The sequence below is a fragment of the Hemicordylus capensis genome, chromosome 1, assembly GCF_027244095.1.
Source record: "Hemicordylus capensis ecotype Gifberg chromosome 1, rHemCap1.1.pri, whole genome shotgun sequence".
Lineage (NCBI taxonomy): Eukaryota > Metazoa > Chordata > Lepidosauria > Squamata > Cordylidae > Hemicordylus > Hemicordylus capensis.
Window position 1 is genome coordinate 284,329,222 of NC_069657.1, and position 19,835 is coordinate 284,349,056.

The 19,835-nt window shown below is 46.1% G+C and overlaps 1 long non-coding RNA gene across 1 annotated transcript in view; it reads right to left on the reverse strand.

The window, feature by feature from the left end:
- The window catches only part of LOC128345659 (uncharacterized), a 31,247-nt gene extending 11,655 nt beyond the window's left edge, over positions 1-19,592 (reverse strand). Inside the window, exons 1-2 of the long non-coding RNA XR_008316569.1 lie at positions 19,531-19,592; positions 17,193-17,289 (exon numbers count right to left, since the gene is read on the reverse strand). This is a non-coding gene — a long non-coding RNA (uncharacterized LOC128345659). The remainder of the gene's footprint in view (positions 1-17,192; positions 17,290-19,530) is intronic.
- Between the last annotated feature and the right edge of the window lie 243 nt (positions 19,593-19,835).

Sequence of the window (19,835 nt, forward strand, 5' to 3'; positions counted from 1 at the left end):
TTTCTCCCTGCAACATGTTCGCAACATGTCTGCTAAATGCCCCTCCAAATTGCCCATATTTTGACATTGTGGCTGCTGCTCTGTCAGCAGGGTGCCATCCATATTTCCAATGCCTTCTTTCAATTTTTATGGATACATTCCAGCCCTGTAACGTGGTAAATGTGTTGCAGGAAAGTAGCTGTATTTTCCCATTTTTAGGAGGCTTCTTCCATAATTTGTGCATTGCAACGTAGTGTAGTGTAGACAGTGGAGCAGGCGGGCAGGTGGGCAGGGACGGAAGGGAGGGAGGGTGACAAGTTTGGGTTGGAGGGGAGCCACGGAATGGGGAGGGGGGGGTTCAGCCTCTGGAAAGAGCCCCACCTCCTCCCTGCCTGCCTGCCTCCTCCCCAATGCACACATTCAGAGAGGGGGCCAGAAAAGCAGCCTCTCTTCTTAGAGGTCTCTTAGATGGGCTTGGCGGCGGGTGTGTGCACAGGCACTGGGGCTGTTGTACTGGAACTTGTGGCAAAGAAGAACAAGACGGGGGCCCCGTGCACACCCTCCAAAGATAGGGCGAGCTCCTGGCAGGCTGCTTTTGGAGAAAGCACAGATCTGGCCACTTAAGAAGAAACCCATTGAACTGAATAATTTACTTCTGTGCAATCCCAGTGTTTACTGCAAAGCAATGGAACTCCCCCCACCCCTTGTTTACTGCAAGGAAGCCCAGTGTGAATCATTCACCAGCAGGTCTTCAAACTGTTCTCAATGCCATGTGGATGTCTCATTCTGCAGTTCAAGGATTTGTTAATATCTAAAGCCCCTCTCTGTATATGATTTTTTTTTTGTTTACTTTTTGCTCGGGTTCCTGCACAAATGCACAATCCTTTTCTGTTTCCTTAATATAGAGGCAATCAAGGGATTGCAATTTGCTCTGTGGTGCTCCCCCTAGTGGCGGTTTTGCACAAAAGCGCCCAGAGAATTTTCTTTTAACTTCCTCTCTTCATTCCCACTCTGCAATCCCATTGGCCCGAAATGGAGGAGGAGGAGGGGCAGTGAATGTGATTCCAGTGGAATATGGACAGCCCCTGCCTAGAAAACTGCTGCAGAGGTGGGCAATTTGAATGGCCACAACCCTGTCACGATACATTGAGAAATGCATTGAAAAACACTGTGCTTGCGGTTTCCAGCCTCTGCCTAATACTGTTGCACTTTGCAACACTTTAAGCGGTGCAAATCTTGTAATCTGGAAAACGCCAAGCCCAGGGTGAAGTGAAACAAGACACAAATGCGCACATAGACCCAATTCTCTGGCTGCAGAGAGGATAGCGGCATGTTTTTTTCTCTCAAAGGGCTTCAGAGAAAGAAGGAAATGGCACAATTCACTCTTGTTGCTTCCCACTTCCCAAACAGTTCGTACAATGTGCAAGATGAATGGAAAGTGCTTATCATAAATGCAGTAGTTGGGGTAGGATCTTGTTTCTCTTTGTGCTGACTTTAGGAGTAGGCAGAAACAGTGTGGGTTCCTTTTGCTAGTTCTGCCTCCTGAAACTCGAGGCAAAGTGATAAGCAAACCCTCTCCCTTGTTTTTGGTATATCTCAGAGAAGCTGGGAATGGGCAGGGTTGTCCTTTAGGCCAGATAAGAGTTTTAAAAACCCAACTTTTCTCTCTGCAAGAGGCAACTCAGGAGACAGAAGGGGATTTTTGTGCTGTGTTCCAGGGCAGGAAGTTTCCACTGATGCCCTGGCAACTAGATTTGTGGAATTCTGCTACATAGGAGGCAGCTTCCAATGTTAGCATATATTTTGGTTCCTGTTCACCTAGTGGCAATCCAGAACTGGTACTGTGCAATGTATGAAGTGACTTCAGAGCAAGCAAAGCATTGCTTACCAATGCTGTAGAATTATGTGTTATAGAGACAGATAAGAGGAGGTCTGCAGAAGGCATGGAGAAATTGGATGAAATGGTAGAATTTCTCATGTTATAGGTACCCAAATATTTATGCAAAGCTATCACTATCAGTAGAGCAAACATGTCCAGATAAGTAACTTTGGCCACAATCCACTGATTACTCCTTCTCTCAGCTCTCACTGGTACAGACTCTCTCCACTCACAAAATACCAGGTTATCTCACTGCTACAGAAACACCATTCTAGTTAGAAGGATTCCAGCTGCCTCTAGTGCAGGGGCATAGCTAGTGGAGAGGGGGCCTGTGTGTGGCCCCTTGGAGTGAAGGAGACAATGAAGAAAATAGGGAGGAGTGGAGCTGGGGGGCCCTCAGGAGCTGGGGTCCCTGGGTTCTTTGAGCCCATCTGCTCAATTAGAGCTACAACCCTGCTCTAGTGCTACATACTCAGAATAAACACTTTACCGATTTGTTACTGGATTTTTAGGCTATTGTCATGAAAAAATAGTCCCCCTGCTAACTTGGCAAAGAGGCACCTTTTAACTTGGTGATTCTCTTTATTTAGCAGGGGGAGAGTAACTGGCCCTATCCACCCCCAGCACAGTCCCTCCAGTGACTGTTGCTGGTGTCTATCTTGTGTTTCTTTTTAGATTGTGAGCCCTTTGGGGACAGAGAGCCGGCCTATTTATTTATTTATTTATTTATCAGTTCTCTGTGTAAACCACCCTGAGCCATTTTTGGAAGGGCGGTATAGAAATTGAATTAATCATCATTATCAACATCATCATATCCCCCAGTGAGGCACGACCTTGGCGTGGTTGTGGGGCTTGCGTGCTCTGAGGCAGGTGAGAGCTATGCCAGAGGTCCAACCATACTGGACAGGTCTCACCAGAGGAGCCAGACAAAGAGTGCCTCTCCCATCAACAATATGGTGAGATGTAACTTTAATAAATCTATACCGGATCGGTCGTCACCCGGGTCAACAAGGACCGCGCCAGGTGCTATAGTCCCTGGACATCTGGTGGCAAGTGGGCAACAGGACTCAGGATCTTCAGTTGAGCAACCAGGGCTGGAGACTGCAAGGTTACTGGAAGAAACGTCACTTAACCGGAAAAAATATACAAGAAATGCCAACAAGGAAATAATGATCTGCTATTACAAGTCTAGTCCAACTAGAAGAGGTTATTTAAAAAGAATGTACCAAATTTGGAAAGAGAAGCATCCAGACACAGAAATAACAGAACAAAGGCTAGCAGACCAGAGAAGATTCATAATAAGAAACAAAGTATTCACAGAAGTTGAGCTGGAAGAACTGCAAAGAGCAACACAAGCTCAAGATATGGAAGAAGAATTACCACCAACGGAAGAAGTTGCACAGGCGCAGGTGGAGGAGATGTTGGAAATAGAGGATGCCACTGTTGCTGAACTGTTTCAAAATCAAAACCACATGTGTAATCAGGGTAGGGCAGGCAGGGCACGTGCCCTAGGCGCCAGCTGAAGGGGGCGCAAAGTGCCTGCCATGCCCCGCCCCCCCCCAAATTAAGAAAACAAAATAATTTCTCACCCAGATTCATTCAGGCAGCCCCGCTGCATTACCGTTGCCGTCTCTGGCTCAAGGCTGCACCCCCGCTCCCCCTCACCCCCGCTCACGCAGGCGCAGCAGCTCCGAATCTGAGTGGGTGACAGGGACAGCAGACGCCCATTAGCAGGGGCATGGCGCAAAGTGCCTGCCATGCCCCATGCCCACAACCACAAACTTAGCCCCCCAATTCAATCAGGCAGTTCAGCGGGTGCCACCGGCCCGGCCCACTGCTTACCGCTGCTGTCTCTGGCTCAGGGCGGCACCCCCACTCACCCTGCTCATGCAAGTGCAGCAGCTCTGAATCTGGGTGGGTCATGGGGGCGGCTTGCAGGTGCCGATTGGCTGGCGGAAAGCGTACGTGCCCCAGCCGCTCCAGTTCAATTAGAGCATGCAGGCACCACAACCACGTGGACTGGGTTGGGGAGAGAGCAGCAACTGCTGGGTGTCCCCGTGCTGCTGTAGGTACTTCCTCGTCTGCTGTGTGCTGCTGCCTGCCAGCCCGCTGACCGTTCCTTATTGATTCTTGTATTTGCATACATAGATACATACAAGTAAGTAAACTTCTCTCAAAAAAACCCAACTATCTCTCTCGTGTGTGTGTTTCTGCAGCTTTTTGATTCTCTATTCTATATGCTGCTTCATTTACATTCAGAGAAGCATGAGCATGTCTGGCTTCTTAATTTGTTCCCCCTTGGTGGGAGGGGAAGAAAAAGAGGGCTCGCAATAAATGGGGTGGGGAGATGTGCATTGTCCAGTGCAATGGTGACTTCAGCCCAAGGCAGGAACTTTTGTGTCAGACTCTCTTTTTCTCTATGGTTATGGAAAAGTTGCCTAATGCCTGCTTCTGCTGCCATCACACTGATTCACTGTAAATCTGCTCTTCTTGCCTTCCCTCCACTTGGAGGAGGAGGTGATAGTGGGTTGTATGGAGGTGGGAAGGGAGGGGTGCTTGCAATCGCCCTTTCTTTCCTTCCTTTCTCTTGGATCTGCTGGCCAGAGCTATTGCATTGCTAGGAGGCGAGCGTGTTGCTTTTTGTTCCCTTGCTCGCTTTCCCAATCCCACCACACTCCCTGATCAGTCCAGCGTGTGTCTCCTGCCTGGGGCGCACCCCCCCCACACACACAAACTTCAGTTCTTGCCTTGCTCGGAACAGAAGGTGTGGGGAGGGGTTTCTTTTCTGTGGCAGCGCTTCCCCCAGCAAGCAAGCTCTCCCTGCCTTGGGTATGTTTTGGTGATCCCTTTTAGTGGCCACTTTTGGCTTCCAGTCTCTGGGATTTGGTATGTTTGGGACCTCTTCTTTTTCCTCTTCCTCCCCCGCTCCCCTTTTGCCTAATATTGTTGTTTCAACTCTTCAAAACTATTTGAGGCAGGCAGCTTACAGAATCTGAACACCAAAGCCAATCCTATATAATAAAAGGCTAGGGTACCTGCGTCCGTGTCTGGGTATCTGTGTCCGTGTCTCTAGAGGCCGGGTGTTCTGCACATGCGTGGCTTCTGTGCATGCGTGGCGGTGTGAGAGGGAAGTGGAGTGGGCGCCGGGCGCCATGTTGGGTGTTTGCGAGTGAGCTGCCGGGGAAAAAGCGAACGGGCAGAAATGGATGGACAGGGGAGAGAGCCGTGCCGGGGAAAGTGAAATGGCAGCGGTGGGGGTGGAGGTGAAGAAAGTGGTGCCGGGTAAAGTGGCGGGTGTGTGTGAAGAAAGCAGCGGCAGCTGGGCGGCAGGGCAAGGGGGTGGGGACAGGCGGCAGGCCAGCCGGCCAGAAAAAGCAGTTGGCCAGGCAGACTGCCAGAGAAAAAAACCTTGGAGGGGGTAAGGCTAAGAACGAGGGGCTGAGCGGGGCGGAGGTAGCCGGGAAGGCCACGGGGGCCAGAGCAGGGCCGGAGCGGGACCTCAGCGGGGCCAGCCAAGTGGAAGCGGCAGAGAGGCAGCAGCAGGAGGCGGCGAAGGCGTTGTGGTCGTCGTTGTCCGCGACTCGGGCCGGCCGGGCTCGCCTCAGGCACGAGAGGACGTGAGGAGGTGGCGGCGGCCTGGGAGCGGGGCCCCCCGCGCCGCCTCCACCACCACCATGAGTGGGGGGACGCCGTACATTGGCAGCATGATCAGCCTCATCTCCTGCCTCATGCGTGCACGCGTAGCATTTCTACACCACTCTTCTAGCGCCCGTTAATGAAACGGGCTTAATGACTAGTGGAAGAATAAACAATTAAAAACCATTCAAACACAAAGAGCTGCTTTGGCCACAGTACTTAAATATGTAAACATGTAAGATCGACTGATCTCTCTCTTTTTGCATACTGGGATGGAGAAGAAGAGTTTTAAAAAGTAAAGCAAGGAGGGAGGGGGTCACACAACACAGAAGTGGAGTGCTGGTTTCTGGTCTGGGGTATTCATAAGGACCTTTTTTCTTTTTGTGTGTGTGAATGATTTGATTAGCTTTTTTTAGTTCAGTGCTACAGAAAAGCAAAGATGACATCTACTTGGCTTCCTCTGTCCCCAAAGAGTTCCATCTATTCTTTTTGTGGACTTGAGCTCACTTCATCTAGTCCACGAAAGCCTGTGCTACAACAAGTGAGTTAATCTTGAAAGTGCCACAAGACTTCTTGTGTTCTTACTGCATCAGACAGCATGGCCTCTCTGGAAATTGTTACTACAGAAGAGCAGCAGCCCAACTTTTTAAAGTGTGATCATCTTGACTGCAGTCAAGATTCAGAAGTCTCTTATCTTGACTTAACAAATTGATGGATTTTGTGTTTGCAATCAAGATGATCACACTTTAAAAAGTTGGGCTGCTGCTCTTCTGTAGTAACAATTTCCAGAGAGGCCATGCTGTCTGATGCAGTAAGAACACAAGAAGTCTTGTGGCACTTTCAAGATTAACTCACTTGTTGTAGCACAGGCTTTCGTGGACTAGAGCCAGCGTGGTGTAGTGGTTAGAGTGCTGGACTAGGACTGGGGAGACTCGAGTTCAAATCACCATACCTCCCTCTATACCTCTATACCTCCCTCGCAGCACTGGCTGCACAAGAATAGGCACTAAGAACAAATGCAATAAGTGCAAAAGTCAAAAAATCAACAACAAACAGCAAGTGCCGCTTTTGTAAAGAAGCAGATGAAACAGTGGAGCACCTAATCAGCTGTTGTAGAAAGATCGCACAGACTGACTACAAACAAAGGCATGACAAGGTAGCAGGGATGAAACACTGGAATATCTGCAAAAAAATACAAGCTACCTGTAGCCAAAAATTGGTGGGACCATAAAATTGAAAAAGTTGTAGAAAACAAAGATGCAAAAATATTATGGGACTTCTAACTACAAACAGACAAACGTCTGCCACACAATACACTGTAGTCGAGAAGAAAGAAAAACAAGTTAAAATAATCGACATAGCAATACCAGGGGATAGCAGAATAGAAGAAGAAGAAATAGAAAAAATCACCAAATACAATGATCTACAAATTGAAATTGAAAGGCTGTGGCAGAAAAAGACCAAAATAATCCCAGTGGTAACTGGCACCCTAGGAGCAATTCCAAAACAACTTGAAGAGCACCTCAACACCATAGGGGCCACAGAAATCACCATCAGCCAATTACAAAAAACAACTTTACTGGGATGATAGCTATAATAACAGCAACAACATTGATAATAAAATTCAGCCATCCCAGGTCCTTGGGAAGGACTCGATGTCTGGATAAAACAAACCAGTCAATAACACCTGTCTGACTATGTAAACAACAACAATAATAATAGTCTATAGATTCGAGTCTCTGAGATATTTGATTGATAGATTATCTATCTATCTATCTATCTAATGATTGGAAGAGCCTGGCAGCAAGGGAAGGAAGAATTGGTTATTGATCTTTTATCCTGGACTTCATTTCATAAAAACATGAGAGCATATAACCCACTATAGAGATGAGGTCCCTTTTCCCATGTTGCTGTGTGATATTATAGTCGTCCTAAGCCGTCTCCTGCTTTTCTAACTTTTCTTTTCTTGTCAAGAGTTCACACATTTGGATGACTGCCCTGATCTGATATTTATTTGGATCATTTGGCTTTCCGTATGATAAAGCGCATAATACAGGTCACAATACCTGCCAAGTGGTGGCTCTGGTTGACTACTGTCCCTCTAACAATTTTAGAAGGGTAGTAGTGAACAGCATATACCCCTGCTAACTTGGCAAAGAGGCACCTTTTAACTTGGTGATTCTCTTTATTTAGCAGGGGGAAAGTAACTGGCCCTATCCACCTCCAGCACAGGACCACCAGTGACTGTTGCTGGTGTCTATCTTGCGTTTCTTTTTAGATTGTGAGCCCTTTGGGGACAGGGATCAATCTATCTTATTTATTTGTTATTTCTCTGTGTAAACCACCCTAAGCCATTTTTGGAGGGGCTGCATAGAAATTGAATGAATGAATAAGTAAGTAAGTAAGTAAGTAAATAAATAAATAAATGAAATATAACCAGAGAGGAGCCAGTGGGTGAAGATGAGGACAGCAGCTGCCTTTGCCGTCTCTTGCTTCCCTGTGTTCTCATGAACTGCTCTTTGTTACAGCAGAAGCCTCTTAAATACATAATAATAGGTGCGTCTCCAATCAGTGGTGACCTCCTGCTTGAGCTGATGATTGGACAAATTGTTTTCCTACTGCAGCTGCAGCCGGGATTTTCTGCCTCTGACAGAATAGCAGAAGCCCATGCATTCTCTGCATGTTCCTCCCCGCGTATGTTCAACATTCAATTCCAAACGGGAGAGGGACAAAAGCTCAAGTCGACCTCACCACTCGACGTGGACTCCAGCTGCTGAGGCAAAGCAAAGGCTTGTGGGAGATATTGGAAAGGATACAACAGCCTGAGTATACGATTGGTTGAGCACTGCATTTAGGGCAAAGAAAAGCAACCTGTTCAAAATAAAGGACTTGAATTGAAATAGGAACAGTGCACTTTTAAAAATGCCCTCTGATTAAGGGGGGCATAACCTGGTGATGCCAGATTTTGCAATGTTGGGAATAAGTCCTCTCGTTCGAGCTCATCGCCCTGCCTTGGGTCAAACACATGCTGCCTTGTGAGACCATCTCTAGGGGGTCACAGCGATCAGGTCAGGCATGCCATTTCATTGGTGGCCATTCCACCTGGCTGCATCAAAGCCATCTGGCTGGGACTAACTGCCATTTGGCTCCTCTCATCCCAGAATTGGCTCCTGCCGTGGCTATGATTGCACCTGGTCACTAATGTAACTTCATCAGTTGGTAGCTGAAATTGCTTCCTCCATACCCCTCCTTCCTTTGTGCTGCGTCTATTGGGTTGTAAGTTGTTATGGCAAGGACCTGTCTACTCTGCTCTTTGTACCGTGCCTAGAAGTATTTTTAAGTGCTAAATACACAAGCAATAAGCTGGACAGCTATTGCTCTAGCGTCCATGCCCAATCATCCTGGGCTCTTTGTGCCCATAAGAAGGCAACCTAGAGATGCAGGGTTTGAACTCACTCTTCCTAACTCTCCAGTTGCCATGACAAACCCCTAAAGGAGCCAGCGTGGTGTAGTGGTTAGAGTGCTGGACTAGGAACGGGGAGACCCGAGTTCAAATCCCCATTCAGCCATAATACTTGCTGGGTGACTCTGGGCCAGTCACTTCTCTCTCAGCCTGACCTACTTCACAGGGTTGTTGTGAAAGAGAAACTCAAGTATGTAGTACACCACTCTGGGATCCTTGGAGGAAAAGCAGGATATAAATGTAATAATAATAATAATAATAATAATAAAGCTTCTCCAGGCTTTACCGTGGGGTTTCTGCGAGGCTTTACTATAAGTTCGAAGTTGCTGAAAAACACTGACGCAAAAAGTGGATTTTTAAATCCTGGATATAAATCAGGCTACACTCTAACGCACAATGAAAAACCCAAATTGTATGTGATAGCTTGCAGGAACTTCGGGGTAAATATGGGAACGCACAACTGCATTCCAGAGAAGATACAAACTAAAAGCCAGGTGTGAATCAACTTCCTGGCATCAGTGTACACAAATTCTCTACACTGGCAGAGTAGCAACCTTTTCTGGAACACAAATTCTTCTTCAAGCAAGAATCAGTTCCAGCAATTACTGCTCAGTATAAAGACTTGCTACCCCGTGCATGCATCCCCCCAAAGGGTCTGCCACACTGTCAATGAGTCAGCAGCACTATGAGCCCAGTTCACAGCGGCTCTGTACCACTGTGCACCATGTCAGCCACTATCTGTAAAATGTTTGTTTTTTGAACATTTCCCTACAAATGGAGGGCAGCATATCTCAACTCGCTTAATTTGTGACACTCCTGTGCTGCATATCCCAGTGTGTTTCCTGGCATGTTCTACCAGTGGAATAATTAGTGGCATGCTCAATCCAGTTGAATGTGATGCTCTCATTGATACGTGAGTACATTGCTCTTGCCAGTTTTACAGCTACCACAAAGCAAAGCACTGATGACGGCAACAATGTGATGGGGAGTCCCACTCCCACTGGAGCCCCAGGAACATAACCTACTCACCCAGTTCTAAAAGTGTCAAGCTGTCAGAATGCTGCTGAATCCATTCAAGAGCCAGCATGGTGTAGTGGTTAGAGTGCTGGACTAGGACTGGGGAGACCCGAGTTCAAATCCCCATTCAGCCATGATACTTGCTGGGTGACTCTAGGCCAGTCACTTCTCTCTCAGCCTAACCTACTTCACAGGGTTGTTGTGAAAGAGAAACTCAAGTATGTAGTACACCGCTCTGGGCTCCTTGGAGGAAGAGTGGGATATAAATGTAATAATAATAACAACAACAATAATAATACTAATAACCAGAGCAGACAGGATTCCAGGTCACTCTGGCAACATCTTTTATGAGGAACCCTATGGGTCGGGTGATAGGTACCCTTCCTATGCCCAAATCAGCCAGATTGCACCATCTTTGTTCTGATACTTTTTTGGCCCCTATGTGATTGCATATGGGAATACACAGAGTTGCTGGTATACTCACAACCCAGTTGGGATTGGGTGGAGCTGCTGGTATTATTATTATTCTCTCTCTCTCTCTCTCTCTCTCTCTATATATATATATCTTAGGCATACCGTTGCTAATCCCATGCTTGGCTGCTCTCGCGAGAGTTTGCAAGCGAGTTGCCACGTAGCGACGGGGACGGCGGGGGAGGAAAGTGTGGTGGCGGGTGGGCAGGCAGTGGAGAGGACAGCACTCTCCCTCTCCAGCCTGCCTGCTAGCCCAAAGGAAGGATGTCCCAGCCGGGGGGCGGAAGAAGGCAGTGGGCGGAGCACTCCCTCTCTGGCCCGCCTGCCAGCCCAAAGGAAAGATGGACCAGCTGCTGGGCAGAAGGAGGCAGCAGCAGCTGGCCAACCAGCAAGCAGGCGGAACTGGTGGTGGGTGGGCAGCAGAGAGGGTGGCACACTCCCTCTACGGCCTGCCTGCTGGCCAAAAGGCAGGAACGCCAGGGTCAGGAGCATGGGGGGGTGGGCAGTGGCGGGGGAGAATGGCGACAGCAGTGGGCATCGGAGAGGGTGGTGCAGCCTCTCTCTCTGGCTCACCTCCTAGCCAAAAGAAAGGATGGCCCGGCAGCAGAAGCTCAAGAAGTAGGACCGTGTGTGTGTGGGGGGGGTGGTGGTGGCAGGGGGAGGGAAACAGAAGCAGCGGCGGGGTGTGTGTGAGGGAGAACTAGAGGTGCAGATGCTCTGCGCCCAGCCCAGCTAGTTGTTGTTGTTGTTATAAAAATAAAATAAAAACACATAACACATGAAATCACAACAGAGCAAAAGGGGCAGGGGGGATACAAAATACAATACAAAGGAATTTAAAAACTTTTTTAAAAAACCAAATTTAAAATCAAATTTAAAGATCAAAATTTAAAAGGCCTGAATGAACAAAAAGGTCTTTACTTGGCATCTAAAATAACAAAATGACAATGCCAGGTGAACCTCACGGGGCAGGCTATTCCATAAATGGGGTGCAACCACCAAAAAGGCCTGTCCAGTTTACTGCATTTGTAAACTGCCTTGGGCCTAGGAGTTGTGGTATCGACATATTTTAAATAAGAACATAAATAATTATCAATAACTAGAGTTCCTGGAGCAGTATGGGATCCATCCACAAAGAAGAGTTCAGTGGTATGTAATCACTGCGGTATGTAATCACTGATAAGTTGGAGATGAGCAATATGAATGTTTTTTTGGTCTCAAGTTCCTAGACATGCAATCTTTCCCAAATCTGGGAGCAAGTTCAAATTAAAGAGTGTCAATTTGAGATTAATTTAGCATAAGGAAGATGCATGACAGGCCCAAATGGCAGAATCTCTGCTCAAATATTATGCCTTGAAGATTACATGGCCTGTGCAGGACTGCATATTAGCTGATATAGGTAATCGATGTTAGGTTGACATATATGTATCACCAAGGTAGGCTTCTGCTGTGCTAAGCTTGATCTCTGTTAAAGTAAGCAAAAAGAGTTCAGAAGATGAAGGTAAGCTATGAAGCATTGCCTTTGATATTCTCTCTCTCTCCCCCCCCCCCAATGTCCTGTAGGGAATGAGGTAATTTTTCCAGTCCACTGTACTGAATTACATGGCACAATTTTCCATTGCAAAATGTAATTGTTGTTAATTTTAACATGCATTATCTTGGGAACATGCAACATTACCTTTTTTGACAACATCAACTCTCTATATGAACTTTTAATTATTCATGCCCTACATGACTGTTGGAGCTGCCTTTCTCCTTTTTAATAAAAGACTCTATCAGGGATGTTTGGGAAGCTGAGGTTTTCCCTGAGGTTAAGCCACATTCCACTGCTTGTCAAGATATTAGACACAGACACATTTTGCACTGTCAAACATTGTCCTTGAATCCTTATTCATGTGGACATTATAATGATCAATAAAGAGGTCTTTAGTCTCACCAGAGCTTTCTGTGACCAACAGTGAAGAATACCAAGAAGAGGCTCTCTTGCCCCTGGACTTTGGGGCCGAAGTCCAGGGCCTCCACACCCCCTGGTGACCCCCAAATCATCTTGTCTGTGTGTTTTTTAACCTACGTGTTAAAAAATGATGCTTAACTTGTAGCTGGGGGTCCGGGGGGTGGGGGTGGCTGCAAAGGCTTTTAGGTCCAGGCTCCAAAATTACCTAGGTGCACCTCTGATACCAAGAGATTAGCAGAGATGTGTGAACTTCTGGCTCGCATGTAATATGGCATACATGGCAGGAGGACTTCAAAATGACCAGACAGGGCCACTTTTTTGGTGAAACATCCAAAACATAATATAAATCGTTGGATACTTTCATATAAACGGGTGCCCAAATAACCTTGTTTTCATGCTTGAGAGTGGCAAGGGTGTTTGCTGCATTTACACCAGCGTTATACCAGAGAACCTTCAAACACAGTGAAGGTCTATCACGATGGGCTGTTCCTCCACGAGGCAAAGTGAGGCTACCGCCGCCTCAGCACTGGTCCACCAAAGGGCGGCAAGGGCAGGGCATACCATCCCATCCCTCCCACCAGACCCCCCCCCCCCCCCCGGGCTCTGTCTCGCCTGCCTGGCACTGCTGGCTGCTCCACCAGCCTTCCCCTTCACTGCAGGGATGGATTTTAAACTACAGACTGGGCTGTGAGAAAGGAGCTCCTTTCCCCCTGCCCTGCCCAGTCTGTAGTTTAAATTCTATTCCCGCAGCTATTGGAAAGATTGGGTATGCCTGGCAAAGGGCGAGACCGGTGCTCTGTGCAAACCATCCATCCATCTCCATCAGTGTGGGGATGTGTTTTATGCTGCAGGTTGGGCAACAAGGGAGAAAGGAGTTCCCTTCCTCCCTCACTGCCCAACCTGCGGCTTAAAATCCTTGCAGTGATCAAGAAGGATGGAGAGAGTGCCCCCAGGAAGGCAACACCGGCCCCACCCCCTGACACACACATCCAATCCTCCCCATTGCCACTGACATCAGCATCAGGGGATGTGGCCAAGGCTGCCGAGGCATCACTTCAGGACAGGCACCAGGGCTCATGCTGGCACTGTCTATCAGGAACCAACCATCAGTGGCACGGCATCTGTCACAAGCAACCTTAGTCTCCTTGGAATGCTATATTAGGGCGCCAGCCTCCATTCTAGGTAGACCTTAAATTGGTTTGTCCTTCTACTATTTGAAACTTTTTTAAAAGGCAAGTTCACCAATAGCAGTTGAAATGTGATTCTGGTTAACAACAGACTGGGGCAAATCAGTTACATTGGAGAAAGAAAGAAAGAAAGAAAGAAAGAAAGAAAGAAAGAAAGAAAGAAAGAAAGAAAGAGACATACACATACATGCTTGTGGAATATATATATACAATATATATGTATTGTGCTCTTGGAATTAATGTGTATGAAACCACCACCACCCCACCGTATCCTCACCCCTTGAACTTGACTAGACCCCTTTAAATCTTCTGCTTCTTTCTATTTTAAGCTCATTCTCCTCACATGCCAGGTGGCTGGCATAATAATAAAGCCACTGCTGACATGCATCACAGCCTTATGAGGGCAGAACAAGAGCTCTGTTCTTGCAAGGAGCCCCGGCTATTAAGTCAACAAGCTGTGTGCGAGGCTTATCTTGCAGCCCAGCATGGGCGGAAGGGGGGCGGGGAAGTGATTTTTCCTTCTCTCCCCTTCTGGAAAAAGTTCTTTTATCTGGCAGGAACATGTCCTGAAGGCTGAACACCTTTTGTGCAGGACCTTTGCAGGGAGGGGAGAGAAGCAAAAATCACTTCTCCATCCCCTTCTGCCCATGCTGGGCTGCAATTTGCAAATCAAGATTTGCACACAGCTTGTTTACTGGCTGCTTCTGAGGATAGAGCTCTTGCTCTGCCCTCGTAAGCCTGTGCTGCATGTCAGCCAGTGGATATAAGCAAAATATATCTTCCTAAGAAGAGGCAGAGGGTCAGAATCATGGCAGAATTAGTGCATTTCCCTCAGGTTTACATGTAAGCAACATTTGTTACATGCCCCTTCACCCTTTATATGTGTGCCCCACAAAGAACATCAATGTAAATGTGTTAATCATGCCTGCCATCATAACTTGTGACTAGAGATAAAGTGCAGTAGAGAGAACAAAGAACACTGAGTAAGGCCATTGGTCTATCTAGCTCTGTATTGTCCTCACAGACTGGCAGCAACTTCTCCAAGGTTGCAGGCAGGAGTCTCTCTCAACCCTATCCTGGAGAAGCCAGGGAGGGAACTTGGAACCTAGATGCTCTTCCCAGAGTGGCTCCATCCCCTATGGGGAATATCTTACAGTGCTCACACAGATGCTCTTCCCAGAGTGGCTTCTTCCCCTAAGGGGAATATCTTACAGTGCTCACACTTCTAGTCTCCCATTCATATGCAACCAGGGCAGACCCTGCTTAATAGCTAAGGGGACAAGTCGTGCTTGCTACCACAAGACCAGCTCTCCACAAAGCATAATTTTTAGTGCAACCAGGTTCAGCACCTCCCTCTCAAAGTTGGAAAGAAAGAAAAGATTGTGCCCAAGTCGGTGTTGACTCCTGGCAACTACAGAGCCATGTGGTTTTCTTAGTAGAATACAGGAGGGGTTTAACCATTGCCTTCTCCCTCACAGTATGAGAGGATGCCTTTCAGCACCTTCCTATATTGCTGCTGCCCAATATAGGAGTTTCCCATATTCTGGGAAACACACCAGCGGAGATTCGAACCAACAGCCTCCTGGTCTCTAGATAGCCCCACTGAGCCATTCCCCACTGCCTCCCAACCTGCTCTTAATTCCATTGATATTCTAGTATAAGTATGGCTATCAGGTTCTTCACCCAGGCTCCTTATGAATGTGAACTGTGAAGTATTCTGAATTGTCATATACAGCTTGAAGGCTGCATGATCAGATTGTTGGTTAGAAAAAGCAGCAGACCTGGCAGCACAGCTAAGGTTAGTAGTATGAAGCGTGAGCTGAAATAATAATAATTATTTTTCTCATATAGGAGAGAGGTAAGATGTGACCTTCTTCCATTGATAGAAAAGTACGTTCTCTTAAAAGTCTATTAAGATGTCTTAATGTTCCAAAACATGTGTACAACCCAGTGCTCTGGGTTGGTAAAACTGATCATCCAAGCAGTAAGGTAAATCTGGTGTTGGATGGGGTTTCACTCCCTCTGAAAGACCAAGTCTACAGCTTGTGGGGTGTTTCTGGACCCGATGCTGTCCTTGGAGGCACAGGTGGTGGTGGTGGTGGTGGTGTGCAGAGGTGCTTTTCACCAGCTATGGCTGGTAGACTAGCTGTGATCCTACTTGAAGAAGATGAACTTGACCTCACTCACTCATGCTTCAGTGACATCCAGATTGGATTACTGCAACACACTCTACATGGGGCTGCCCTTGAAGACAGTTTGGAAGCTTCAGCTGGTCCAGAACGCTGCTGCAAGAATGGTCGTGAGTGCAAAGCATGTCATGAATGTTACACTCACCCTATGGCAACTTCACTGGCTCCAATCAAGATGCTGGTCTTGATCATTAAAGCCCAACATGGCTTGGGGCTGGGGTACCTGTCGGACCGCATTCACCCATATGAACCTGCCAGCGTCCTCCATTTGGCATCTCAGGACCTGCTCATGGTCCTGCCATTAACAGAGATCTGGTTGGTGGGGGCTAGAGGCAGGGCCTTTTGGGTTGTGGCCCCTCAGTTTTGGAACACCCTCCCAGAAGAGCTTTGCCATGCTCCCTCCCTCAGTGTTTTTTAAAAAAAAAACAATTAAAGACACATCTTTTTAAAGAGGCTTTTAAATGTTTTATCTGCTGCTGTATCTGGTAGATTTTTTTTAGTTCTTAGTTTTTAGCTTTTATTAATAACTTTTAATTTGAACTTTTCAAACACGCTTGTAATTTTAAATGTGGCTTTAGCTTGGTCTTTTAACTTGTTAATTTTTTTTAAATCTTTTACTTTATATTGTATCTATTTTATTAATGTTGTGAGCCTCCCTGAGAAGTAGTGTACTGGAAGGGCGGGGTATAAATATTTTCAATAAATATATAAAACACGAGACAGAAATGATTCCATCTTTCCCCTCTACTTCAGCCTTGTGACCCAGCAAGCCAAAAACTGCCCAGGTATGCGACCCACCAGGTTTCTTGCAACCTCATCATGCAGCCAAATTAGCAGGGTTGTTGATCCTCTGGTAGACCACCAAAGTAGGCTGACAGGCTACGTTTTGCTTAGGGGTAGGGATTTGAACATTAAATGAAATCTATAGTTAACGTGATGCGTACCATACTGGTCTTGATAACAATGAATGCTGCCAAAGTAAATAGTAAATTGCCCATTGGTAGGAAACATATTTTGGAGCTGTTCTAATGGACTCAAAATATAATTATTTTTCAATAAAGCCAGAAATATTTTTCATTAAAACACTGCCTAGGGTGGTTGGTCCTGTCTTAAATTCAAGCTCCAAATGCTGACCTGACACAAGTGTAACACATTTGCTTTGGGATCCATTATATGCAAAGCCTTTAACTATTTCACCTTTATCCTGCATGATGGTGACAGAATTCTGGGCTCTGTGGTCATGCTGTTCCCCACAGTCTTAATATTTAGACACACTATTTGAAAAAGTATGCCACACAAATTTAAGAAGACCAGATTGCTCTGTGCAATTTCTCACTCAAGTCAACAGTAGGAGGATGGGTCTGGGTCTCACAATGAGTACTCAGATCACTGTAACTCAGTGGAAGAGCATACATACCCTGTGCATGTGCAGACACTGGCATCAGGTAAGACTGAGAAAGGTCCATGTCCAAAATCATGGAGAACTGGTGCCAGGCAGTGTAGACAATGACAGGCTGGATGGAGCAACAGTTTGAGTCAATGTAACTATCATATTACCTGGGTGGGGGGTATACACATGAAAACATGCTTCTATGCATGCAGTACTCTCCTAGCTTCTTGCTTCAATGCATGCAAGACTCAGTGTCAGCCATGACACAGCCATGGTAGGAACTAGGGAGGGAGGGAGGACACCTCCTCCGCCACATCTGGAGCATGGGGGCTGGAACTGCTAAATCAGCATACCTGATCTTGAAATTGTAGCCAGATGGAAAGCTCTCAGATTGCTACTCAGTTAAATTGAAAGCATGATCCATTTCATTTGAGCAACTCATTACTCGGGTGATGTGTCCAATTAAAAGCAAATTAAATACAACTTTAGCATGTCTAAGCATATACACCCCAAATTAAGCTTTTATTTATTTTATTAAAATTCATTCTGTTTCCCCATCCTTCCAACTGCCTGCCACCATTTTGCTACTTCATCTCTTTCAGAGGCTTGGATTTTATAAAAGCCTTCACTTACTAACATTTTTCTGTAATGCTTACAGTACATACCATGGTTTAATCTAGAAAATAATACAGAAACAAATTATCAGTTCCACTGGGTTGCTAGCGTTAATCACATGTAGCTGTTGCTTAAGTGCAAAAGGGTCTCCTGACAGGGAAGAATCTATATCTGGTTATAAACCTGACTGGACCACTATGCAAGTGCTCTTATACAGCAACAACCTTTGCTACAAGCAACATCTTTCAAACATAAACAACATTTATTTCATGCTGAAACTCTAGAATGCAATCGTAATAACTGCAACCAATAGCAGATATTCTGTACCTAATCCCAAGCAAGTTCAAGAGAAAATATTTCTATTTCTAACCCCTGCTAACTGGGCAAAGAGGCACCTTTTACTGTGGTGATTCTCTTTATTTATCAGGGGGAGAGTAACTGGCCCTATCCACCCCCAGCACAGTACTTCCAGTGACTGTTGCTGGTGTGTGTCTTATGTTTCTTTTTAGAATGTGAGCCCTTTGGGGACAGGGAGCCATCTTATTTGTTATTTCTCTTTGTAAACCGCCCTGAGCCATTTTTGGAAGGGCGGTCTAGAAATCAAATTATTATTATTATTATTATTATTATTATTATTATTTGAAAAGCATAGTTTTATATGCAAGACTAATATTTTGCATATCATTTTCATAATGCAAAATGTGGGGTGGAAATATTCTTATACCAGTTTCAACATTAAAAGCCTAGAAACATAAAGTAATTTGACTAAAGGACCAAACTGTACAGCTCTATTCAGTCACTATATTAAACACCTGTACGAGTCGATAGTGTACACAGGGTTAGTGTACACTATCACTGTCAATAGTGTGCACTATTGATAGTGTACACAGGTACAGTTCCGAACACAGGTACATTTTATTTTGAACATTTATTTTGAACAGCATCCCCCTTCCTGTCTGTATCCTGCACTTAAGAGGCCTGTGCTCAGGTTCACTTGTAAAATGAATTCAGGTACAGTCATTCACACAAGAACATGTATAAGTATACATTACAGACATCACACTCATACATGTTCTTGTGTGAAACATGTATGATATCTGAAAAGGGCTTATGAGTTGATGGAGATTCAAAAGCACATCTTCCACCACTTGCAATGTTTGTAAAAAGCAGCTGTGTCCCCATCCCTCATTTAGATTGCAAGCACAGCAGTGGCAGGGTTAATCTCTCCACCCAGCCCCCCATGCTGTTTTCTTACAGCAAATCATCCTCCCCTGCAAAACTAATATTTGTCCTTTAGGCAAAACTTACATTTACCTAATGGGGAAAATAGCTGTGAGAGAGGGCATTATTTTCATCATCAAAATGGTGCAGCAGAAAGGGTTAATCCCCATCCAGCCTCATGGTCTTGATCTGAATAGGAGCTTGAATTGGACCCCCAGCTGCTTTTTACAAAAATAGAGAAAGACTGGAGATATGATAGAGTATCTCTATCCTCTTGTCTGGTTCACACATGTTAGAAACAGTGTGGTGGCTAGCAGTGTGTAACTTACTTCTCACATCTGCCATGGAGGTGGCCTTAAACAAGTCATTCTCTCAGCCCTCCCAAACCAGCAGCACAGAAGTAAAAATAATACTGGTCCGTTTTACAGGTTGAAGGATGTAAGCATAACTGAGAACCAGACATTACAGGACTGACTTCTCCAGACAGAGTTTCACACACACTCCAGCCTTATCCTTTAGTAGAACTCACCATTTGGAAGGAAGGAAGGATCTTGGACAGGGCTGCTCAACTTTGGTCCTCTGCAGATGTTGGCCTACAACTCCCATAATCCCTGGCTGTTGGCCACTGTGGCTAGGGATTGTGGGAGTTGTAGTCCAAAAACAGCTGGGGGGCCTAAATTGAGCAGGCCTGATCTTGGACGTTGACAGAGGTGGGACTGTACTGATAGCCAGGAAGCTAGCCAGTGTAAGATTTCAGTGTAAGCCCAGACTCTCTGATGAGGGGACAAGCTTTTGGATGATCAGACAGGAACACAACATAAACAAAGACAGACT